At 36.3% G+C, this 11,083-nt stretch overlaps 1 pseudogene; it reads right to left on the bottom strand.

Annotated features, from left to right (window-relative positions):
- Positions 1 to 277: 277 nt before the first annotated feature.
- On the bottom strand, positions 278 to 1,294 carry LOC141437018 (uncharacterized; annotated as a pseudogene).
- Between the last annotated feature and the right edge of the window lie 9,789 nt (positions 1,295 to 11,083).

Here is an 11,083-nt window from a genome sequence, read left to right on the forward strand (position 1 = left end):
TTGTTTGGCGTGACTGATATGTATATTCATGTCAAGTTACAGCTTTCTAGTACTAACGGTCTCTGAGCTTACCCGCGGACAGGCAGACAGATAGACGGACAGACATGGCGAAACTATAAGGGTTCCTAGTTGACTACGGAACCCTAAAAACAATCGTTGCCTCTTTAATAATATAATAGTTTAGATAATTATCGAAATAATTCTTTAAAATGTAATTGTATGCGAATATGGTGAGCGAAACAAGAAAAATAAGGAATATAATAATAATAAACATCAATCAAGTTAATTTAAAATTTATTAAGTGAAGATAACTGTGAGAGCAGACTCTCGGTCCTACTTGTCACGCTCGAATTGTGCTTCTTAGGCATTTCGGGCATGAATATATGCACTTGTTTCTTGCCTTTGGCCAGGTCCGGTATCAATTTCTTGCTAACTAACTCCGCGTACTGTTTCTCGACAGCGCTCCTTTCGGTCGCGACTTTCTGTCGTGCCTCCAGCACATTGACCCGTATGTCTCTTTTTGTTTTGGCGTCCTTTGTTTTTGGCGCGTCGCGTAGCGTGATCTTGTTCCGTGACTGTCTCGCGTAGTTTTCTATCGTGGCCGCCGATGTGGGTACATGGTAATCGTGACGATCAATACCACTTTGCTGTGTCCTCCCCGAATCGGTTTTCGGCGTTTTCACTTCCTCCTTAGCTCTCAAGTCGATAGTCGTTTTCGATTTGCTGAGATTGTGATTGCGCTTCTGTATCTCCGGCCAGCTGTGGCGCGGCTGCGACATGCGCTCGCCGTTTTCCGGGGCGAGCAAATCTATTTACCTGCCAAATCTAGCCATTGCAATACCCTGTCGGATAAATCTGTGTTTTCCTTACAGTCGTTCCTCGCCGTTCGGTTGCTCCGAAACGCCTTCATGTTTAAACAGAGGCTGTTATACTTGGAGCGGCTGCTGTCAAACTCGTAGATAGGTTGCGAGTTCGCTTTCAGCAAGAAGTCGTCCTCGGATTCTTGATCCAAGTCATTTAGATTCAACTCCTCAATGTCAGGGTGACTTTTCGGTCGTATTCCGAAACTGGACTTATCGCTCGTGATGACAAGGCTCAACTTCCTTAGATCGGAGTCTTCGCGGCGCGTCCTGGTTTTGGTGTATTGTGTGGTGCTGGCAGAGGAGTGGGGTCTCCTTTTCTTCAGTTTGGCGTAGTAGGGGTCGTCATTGGTTAATATAGCGTGCCGGAAGCCGTCGACCCAGACCGTGCGGACGTACATAGGCCGCTGGGATGACTGCCAGAGAGCGGGCATGGTCCGCCCCTACGGGCATATGGCGACACGCGATGTGTGCGTGAACTTGCGCCCATAATAATTGATTATCGATGCGGTCCTGAAATTGAAATGGCTGTGTCAATAAAAGACTGTCGGCTGGATTTGGTTCGCGCGATTTGCGTCGGCTTGAGGTCGGTTATTTCAGGTAAATTTTGTGTAAACTATATTCTTAATACTGTAAATGTTCGAAATATATTTCAGTGGCGGGAAAGTGAGAATGGTATTTAGAGTGAAACCAATATGGTTCGATTGCCGCTGCTGTATCCCTTAGATTACAAGTAAGTGTCGATTAGGGACCTAAATAATAATTACCTATAATATCACCCATCTTTCTGCTAATACCTATAAGATCGTTACTTCGCTCTCTATCTAACTTAACGTATATACGCATACTTGTACAACTCAAATTTTTAGTGTTTCATACCTCAGTCGGCAAAAACAGAACCTTATATGATCATTTTGCTGTTTGTCCGTCCGTTAAGACGATTTTCTATATTTAATGGCCGGAGAATCAAAATCTATAGGGCACTTCCAGTTGTCTAGAAACTAGACAATCGGACGAAGGCAACTCAAAAGAAACAAGGGCCACGGAGTCTAATTGGTAAAACAAATATACTAATAAATAATAATAAAATTCTTTATAACATTCCTTGGCCAAAAATGGTTTTATTAATGCTACATAACACAATACAAATACTTTTCATTAAATTCAAACGTATTTTTAATTTCATTTACCGGTGAAAATCAAGTGACCCTTATTTTCTTTTGACTAGTATATTATTTTATATGCTGTCTAGACTACCATATGGTAATAACCAGTCTAAAATGACCCACACTGCATAAATCTTGCTTAAGAGCAGGGCTCTGCTAACACAGTAGTTAAACATATCTTCAAATTTGTACAGAACCCTCAGAGCGCGAGTCCGACTCGCACTTGGCCGGTAAACATGATATTAGTAGCACAAAGGTACCACCCTGGTACGTGATTCAGTTTCCTTGGCTGTAGGTACTTCTAGATTAAACACTTGTCTCAAGAATGTGCAAAAATCTCTTAATGATTTTGTTATAATTAACAAATTATTAATTACTTTTAAATTTACCTGATCGCGTGGTTACCTTACGTATTAATACGGCCATAAACGGTCATAGAAACAGCATGTTTTAATCGACCTCTTTTTATCTGCTGGTTGGAAACGTTTAAAAAATGTAGAATAGGGTGACCATGAGATTGTTATTTTTTTTTAATAATTAAAGTTCACTAACGTAAATTAATTACAGTTTAATCATTTCGTCACTACTTAAAAAAAAAACTCGTAGCTCAAAATAGATAATTTTTTGAGCGAACTTTATATACATTATATCAAGGTTCAATTTTGTTGTCATATTGATATTAGATACGAGATTTTTTTCAAAGTAGTGACGATTTGCTTAAAGAGCTAATCTGCCGATTTGCCTAGAAATGCTGCATTAGGAACTATAATTTTTGTTCACCACTTAGGTGTCACCCTGTATAATTTTATTCTGTTTTCAATTTAGTGAAAGGGGGGAGTTTCAATGGAGGCTCGTTACCCACTCATTCTGTTCGCTGACGTTACCTCACAATGCGTTCCACGGTACAGCACATGTTGCGTCAGTGTTTACATTTCATAGAAAGTATTATTTTTTGGAAATTCAGATTTTCATATGTTTGAGTGCAAGCTTATTTTATTTCTATTATGTATATTTAATTCAAATTCAAATTATATGGTAACATATAACTCATACCCATATTATAACTCAACCCTTATTATAAGCGTTGGTTATGTAAACCTCTTCTTAAAAAATAAAAGTGGTTAGCATAGCATTTGTTATAGTTAATTAATGTAATTAATTTTAAAATTGCTACGCCCCAACAGGGCATCATTCTTTTATATTTTTTGTAAAAAGTGTTGCAATAAAGAAATACTGAATACTGAATATTTTAATAAGCAAATCAATCACAATGACAAGTTAAAAGAAAACAATCCAATGTCATAGACACGACAATTTCTTTCGTATCAAATAAAATAAGAGGAAGATTTTTTTGTACAAGATTATTGTAGTGTAGACTTTTTCCTCATAACGAGACCTATTATAAAAACAAAATACTAGTAAAATTTAATAAAATGTCAAAATTAAGTGCTTCTTCAATAGGAGTCGTAATGACAACATTGAAGCAGTATATAACAATGTCGTTGATAATAACGTGCTGTTTATTAAAAGTTATATACCTACAAATACAAAAAACGTACAGGGCTATGAAAAGTTTGAAACTCATTGAGTATAAGCGTGACACTCGTAACGCCCCATTTATATTTTAAGGGTAATCAAAGATGGTCATATAAAATTATAAATGGCCACAATTTATCTTGTTTCACCTGGATCTTACATATATGCATGTCCCATGGCAATTCCGGTTAAGTTGCTCACGTCTATTTGTTAGTTTGTAATAGAAATGTCGTCAGTGCAGCACTGTAAGTAACTGAGTTATGTAGCACCACGTAGAAATGATTAATAGTTTCATGAAAGTCGTGCGTGACGCAACATTTCCACGATTTTCTTTATTTCAATCAAAACAAAACGTCACCCTATTTTTTTTTGTTAAGTCTCTCTATCAATGATAGTTTTGTTAAGAAGCCTTGGCTGTAACTTGAATGGACTTGGGCCGTTATTTTTCACTGAAAAATTGGAAAATATTAATTCTTCCGACGACATCATCAGATTTTTCAAAAGATCTTTTGTTATCTAGATGAACGATGGAAGATCCAATTTCATTTTCTTTAAAGGTTGGATGGTGGGATCCTTGTCAAAATATTGATTCCGAATTTTGCATCGGAAATAGATTTGTAGTGAAAAAAAGTTGTCTGTTTATTTATGATAAAATTTTGTTCGTTCGACCCTCATTTGTCATAAAAGTCATAATAATGTTTTAAATTTTTGTGATATCACTAATATTACTAAGTAACATTTTCTACTCGTGACCACAGTAATTTAAACAAAACCATTTTGCCTGTACATGATTTTTTCAAATCCTTTTTTTAATGATTTTAAGGAAAAATGGGGTTATCAATCAATGACTTGTGCAATTTTTTTTATGTATTTTCAGCCTCAGGGGGTTAATTTTTAAAAACACATGCCTAAAATTGTGTCCATAAAAAATCGGCTCTCTGGTAACTTCTGAGCTTATCAACGGAACGGAATAGTTCAACTAACATCCATACTAATATTATAAATGCGAAAGCGTGTGTTTGTATGTTTGTCCGTCTTTCACGTCGAAACGGAGCGACGGATTGGCGTGATTTTGCCATAGAGATAATTTATGGGCCAGAGAGTGACATAGGCTACTTTTAATCCCGGAAAAATGCACAGTTCCCGAGGGAACAGCGCGCAATAACCGAATTCTACGCGGGCGAAACCGCGGGCAAAATCTGGTTTAAAATATATAATGGGTACTTTTATACCTATTTGTTTTTAACAGATTTCTCATTTTATATCTCACCTAAATTCAACTTTGACTCTTTTTAAACATCACACAGTGTAAGCAGTACAGAAAACAAGGACTAAATTTGATATTTTAAAGGAAAAAAAGGAATTCAATAATGTAAAAAATCTCGTAGTTATAATTTGTTTTATAAAATAACATCGATTTGGAAAAAATAATTAGGAATGCTGTGTTTGTAAGTGAAAAATCAGTTTCTTAGAATTAGATTTATTTATACTTTTTATTCACTAATGTTTCTGAAGGCAACTGTTAAATGTAAAAAAAAATATTATCGATTACTTGAGAATGGTTCGACCGATTTGGCTGGTATTTTTTTATGTAATTTTTATTTAAATTTATAGTTTCATTTTATTTTGTTATGTTAGCTTTCATAGTCAAGATAATCGTAATTTGTTTTCAAAAAAATACTTTTTGCCAAGTTTCTTGTCTTGACAACGATATTTTCGAAAGCACTGGTAAGTAGTACAAAAAAATCATATGTTTTTACAAGTCACTTTTTTATACTACTTACCTTTTGTGACTTGTAACTGGTACTTGCAGAATAAATGTTTATTTTTTATTTAATATTTGAAGATTTGTATAAAAATGTGAACAATGAATAGGTATTACAAAATTCGATAGGTTAAAAATAAAAGTATAAAACGTAAACTCACTTTAAACTAAATCCACTTTCCAATCACATCACTCTCTGCCTACGCCGTAGCCCGTAGACGCCTACGAAGCTCTACGAAACTCTACGCAGGTGTCGTAAACAGTTTACAATCATTGTTGTTACGCATTTGTTTGGGTCGTTGAAAGTCTGTGACAACCTCGCTGGTTACTGTGTAGTGTGTGACTGGCTGACGAGCCTCAAACGGAGGCGCTTTTAACCCAGAACCGAGACTCGGTCACACTGGCGACATTATTTCGTATTTTGCATGTGTTTGGAATTTGGTCGACAACTCCTGTTCTTATTTAAATTGTTATTAGAATGGCATAAGTGTCAAACTTTTACGGTTAGTGACATGTTGTTTGGTGTTGTTCTAAGTCGCTATACTCTTGACAGAGTGGTCATGGCCAGCAGTTCAGGATTGGTACCTTCATGACGACTTTTTTGGGAAAATTGTGTGGTAGTTTCCTCTTGCTTTCCATATGTGTAGAATTAGAAGTTCGTTATAGAAACTTACGAGTATTGCTTTTTTACGACACTAACGGGAAGAAAGTATTCGTTTTTACGACACTAACGGGAAGAAATAGGGTCCGTATTTTTTCTAAATCAGGCAGAACCCTTGGATGGATGGTTTTTTGATCTGATTAGATTCAATGTTAGTAATTTTTAAATGTAAAGTTGGTTGGAAGGACAGATCGGAAGCGTTGCGCCCGTTTATGTGCGTAGGTATCTCTGCTATCGGATGTTGACGCAAATACCTAAAACGAACTATTTTGTTCAAACATGTTACGTAGATTCGCAGTACAAATACTTTTTTTGCAAACAGTTTGAGTTGAACGTCGTTTTACTCGAGAAAATTTATAATATTTTCAGTTGCTTGAGTAAAATACAGTGAAAACCGTGTACGCGCCCTAAAGTTACGAAATGGTGCTCGATCGTGAGCGTGCCAAGTTGGTACATTATCCGCAGCTAGCCTAATTTGTCAAGCCCCGCTTTACGACCCTCCCGCTGAATGAGCATTCCAGTTTATACTGGTATGGTCGGAAACGTTTCTATGCGTTTCTAATATTTAATTGTTCGATGAAAAAAAAAGAAAGAAAATTGTCATCCGGCCATTGTTGGGTCAGGGTTTTTTTATGGAATAAAAGGGTTAGATTGGCAGAACTCTATACATACAATAGGAAAAAAGTTGAAGATTTTCAAAACATACGAAAGGTAAAAAACTTTGTCATTTCGTTAAGTCTCAGTGCAGATTTTGTCGTTTTTTTATACTTAAACCCGCATATTAAAAAATCTGATGATTGATAGGTCTTCACTATTCAAACCCAGAACAAAACCCACCTATAAAATTAACCTTCCTAATTTCAAAATAATCAAATACAAATTGCGAATTATAATTTCGGTATCCATTTTGCATAATTTCAGACATCGAATGTAAACTGTTATTTAACACGAAATGTTATTTACCACTGTAAATAGTGCAGCTTATGCAAAGTTATGAGTGCTGGTGGACAAATTTGGAACTAGTATTTCATCATGTTAGTATCACTTTAACTTCAGACGACAGCGCCACCCTGCATTGAACAAGATTAAGAAGGAGAACCAAGTTAGTTGTTACACTTCAAAGTTCTTATGGTATCGTTATTGGCTCCAGTTTAACGAGATCCAGTTATTTTCTGTATGTTTGTAAATTTATAAGTTTCCTAAGTTGTGAAACTCAAACTAGCTAATGGAAAGATGGTATCTTGCTGTATATTTAGAAATTGGTTTAAATTAGAATGGAAATAGAACTGCGATAGTATTTAAGTTATAGCTACTACGTAAGTAAAATTTTAGTCCGTTACATAACTAGTTTAGTTCTAAAAAGGAGGAGGTTCTTAATTCGTCTGTTTTTTTTTATATGGTATCATGTTATGAAATGTCAAGTTAAATCATGTTATTGTACAATTTCAATGACAATGAAGTAAAGAACCGGCCAACTTTTTGTATAGTCAGGAAAAAGTAAGTTTCTGTGAAAAATTAACTTATTTTCGAACTTTGTCTTTTACTTGTGTCTTCCTGCCAAATTTCTGAATTTTATACCGACCGGAATTACTGTTTCATTTCTTACAGTGCTCGTATAAATCGGGTCTAAGTGTATTTTGGGTTCATGTACATAATTAAAAATCGTTATGGTATGTTGGCCATGATGATAATTTGCCGTAACACCTTTTTCTTGAAAATTGTATAAAATCCCTAATTGTTATAAAATAAATCTAACCTAACCTATAGAATTGTACAGGATTGCCATTTCAAAGTTCCTGTATTGCTTTAGAGAAAAAGAGTTATGGCAAATGAAATTATGGCTTACAATCTTATAGATCGCGAACGGGGCCCGTAAAAACAATTAATAAGGAACGTTTTAGCTATTTAAACCCCTCAACAGAAAGCTGTGCTTCGCCCGTCGCCCCTCGTGTGGGTGGATACTGGGAATAGTTGGTTGATTTAAATAAGAACGCAGCGCCATCAGATACGCCGCACTCGGATCGTGTTACGACCTGCTGCGGCTTATTCGGAGCGTAGAACTTTACGGAAACATATTTAAATATGGACAAAGACTCAGGCGAATACAGTTGATAGCTTTTAACTGCCTATTTTTTGTTAAGGCACTCAGTGCAATAGCGAGATTAGGGAACATCATCCATACGTATTCTGATTCCAGTGCTACATAATATATTTAAGACACTTCTATCGTTTTTGCGTTTTGTAATATTTGTTGTCGTGGTTGGGATTATTTTGTGTATGAATTTTAACAAGCTTTCATACAACTTCCCTTTGGGTACCTAAAATTTATTTGTTTCAAATCTTTCATGTCTGTTCTCTTTCATCATCAGTAGGTGGATTGGCTTGAAATTGAATTCTTGTATATAAAGATGACAATGCAGCAAGTACTTTGGGAAAGTTAGTGGCTTATTATTGTTCTTCAGAACCGTAAAACTTATTAAAAATCGCTGGGGCTTTAGCGCAGTAGTCAGAATAAGAAGCTCTGTCGCCTTTAGTCTTCTATTTTATGTGTCAGAAGCGGAAATGTATTCCATTCCGTTTTATGCCCCTAGATGTTTGCCCTCGAATAGGCTTATTAAATAAACGCAGTATGAGAAAGCTTAACTTACTTCAGCATAGGCATAGGCAAATTAGGCATGAATCTACCTATCAGCTAATCAGATAGTTGAAAGTGAAAAAATTTTATCTTATCGTATTTTTGTCATGGGAGACTGACTTACAGACATGCTGATAAGCTACCATAGAATTTAACTTTTTATTTTTAATTAGCTGTTGCGCATTTTATCCCCGTTCCGCGGGTACTTTGCGCTTATTAGGAATAAATAGTAGCCTGTATCTATGTTAATTAGGACTAGTGTAGCCTTCTATTTACAAAGCAAATAGTTTAGTAAGTTTAGTAGTTCTTGAGGTTACCTGTTACATACAACCAAAGAAAAGTACAGTCGAACAAACTGGATCATATGTGGAACCTTTGTGCTACTTATTGTCATATTGACATTCTATACTTTTGTCAAGGAAATCATAGGGAAATTGATTATTAAAATAACCTGGTATATGAACCAGTTTGTTCGATTGTATACAAAAAAATTTCCCTCTTTTGGTGTAATTGTAGATATAAATACAGAGAAAGACATTTATTGACACATATTCCATACCCAGAAAAAACACGTCAGGAAGAAATAATAATAAAAAAAAACGAATAGTATAAATTGGGACACACTCAGCATAATGTTGCGGCAAGCCGCAACGCTGTTTTTCAGTGGGCCCCATTTAACTAAACACATAAAAAACATATATGTACACACTAGCCTGTGACGGCACAAACGCCAGCGGAAAGTAGTTCGCAAATGAAGTTACATTCCGGACGAATGTATGGCAACACTTGCCCAGTTTAACAAATTTGGAACAAGTCAGCAGGGCTACTACGAAACTCGAAACTCGAAGTTCGTGTCGTGCGGTCCCTTTGACACTTATACTATTTAATACGAGAGCGAGAGGGACCGCACGACACGAACTTCGAGTTTCGAGTTTCTTAGTAGCCCTGTAGGCCAGGATTTAATTTGGCTATTGCAGTCAATTATTAACAATTTCAATAATTATAATATTGTAATCACTCACGTAAATCATCCAAAAATAAAAGTAATAAGCATAGTCTGTGACACATCCCACTAATATTTTAAATGCGAAAGTTTGTAAGTCTGTTTGTTTGTTACCTGTGCGTCTAAACCGTCGAATCGGTTTAGATGATATTGGGTATACAGATAGTTTGAGCCCCGGAGAAGGACATAGGATAGTTTTTATCCTGAAAAAATGCATTGTTCCCGCGGGATAGCTAGAACGGAATTTTACGCGGACGGAGTCAAGAGCAACAGCTATTTTTCGAAATAATCTGTGCGTATTCCAATACAAAGGTCCCGTGTAGCCGTAGCATGACAAGTATCATGCAAAATGAACCAATCTAAAATTCAAACAATGCAGCGATGTAAGCGGATTGCCGCGGGTAATTACGGGCGATTGTTTCGACACGGAAGGCTTTATTACCCTCGAGCTTTAGTGCTAACTATTCGGTATTCAGTTCGGTTTAGAGTTGGGGTTAAATCTTAAGTCAATCCTGGGTGTACAGTTGTTTAGTTTAGTCTAGTTACTCTAGTTTAAGGAGAGTCCACGCGAAAATCGATGAAATTTCCATTTGTCCCAATTTTACTTTACGGTAGTTCATTGAAGTTCTCAAACTACACCTCCTTTTTTTTAGATGAAACTGACCGTGATTGACCCCTATCTCACCTAAGGTAATTGTAGATGAGGCCAAAGGGGAAATTTAGGGATAGATAGCTCCATCCAGTCAAAAAGTGTCAGGTTGATTCTCCTTGAGTTCTTCTTTTAGTTGATAACAAGTCAACTCTAAATGTGTGTCATGTAGTGTCCGACCGAAATATCGTCACTACTTTAAAAAAAAAACTAGGAACTCAAAATAGATTTTTTTCCAAGTGAACTTTATGCACATTATGTCAAGGTTCAATTTTGTTGACATGTTGATTTTAGATACGAGATTTTTTCAAAGTAGTGACGATATGTACGTGTTTATGTCAAAACTGAGGTCAAAACATAACCGAAGGTTCGATTTTGGCTCTAATTTTCGGCCGAAACGAAAAAAAGACGTGTTTAAAACGTTAAATAAAATGTCGGTGAGCGGTTCTTTCTTGACAAATGAACAATGAAACCTGTAATTTCGTAGAGGTGGCGTAAAATAATTATTCCGCTATTCCATTTTTCCGCGAACAAGCACGAACGCCACCCCTGAGCCAGCGACCAGCGGAGTCGGGCGAGCTCGGCCGAGCTTTGCCACTGCCGGCTGTGGCGAGCGTATACGAAGCAAACCAAAAGCGATTCGAATTTGTTTGTTTGTAATTATTTTATTTATTTTCTTTTGAAAAATGACTCTGCCAAGTTTATTTAGGCGCGTTCTTCTTGGCAATGATGGTCTTTCTGAAAGCGCTGGTAGTTTAAAAAAGTTACATATAAAAGAGCCTTTTGCGGCCTACTTGTAGAATAAACG

Source organism: Choristoneura fumiferana, chromosome 17 (assembly GCF_025370935.1).
Source record: "Choristoneura fumiferana chromosome 17, NRCan_CFum_1, whole genome shotgun sequence".
In the NCBI taxonomy this organism is placed as follows: Eukaryota; Metazoa; Arthropoda; class Insecta; order Lepidoptera; family Tortricidae; genus Choristoneura; species Choristoneura fumiferana.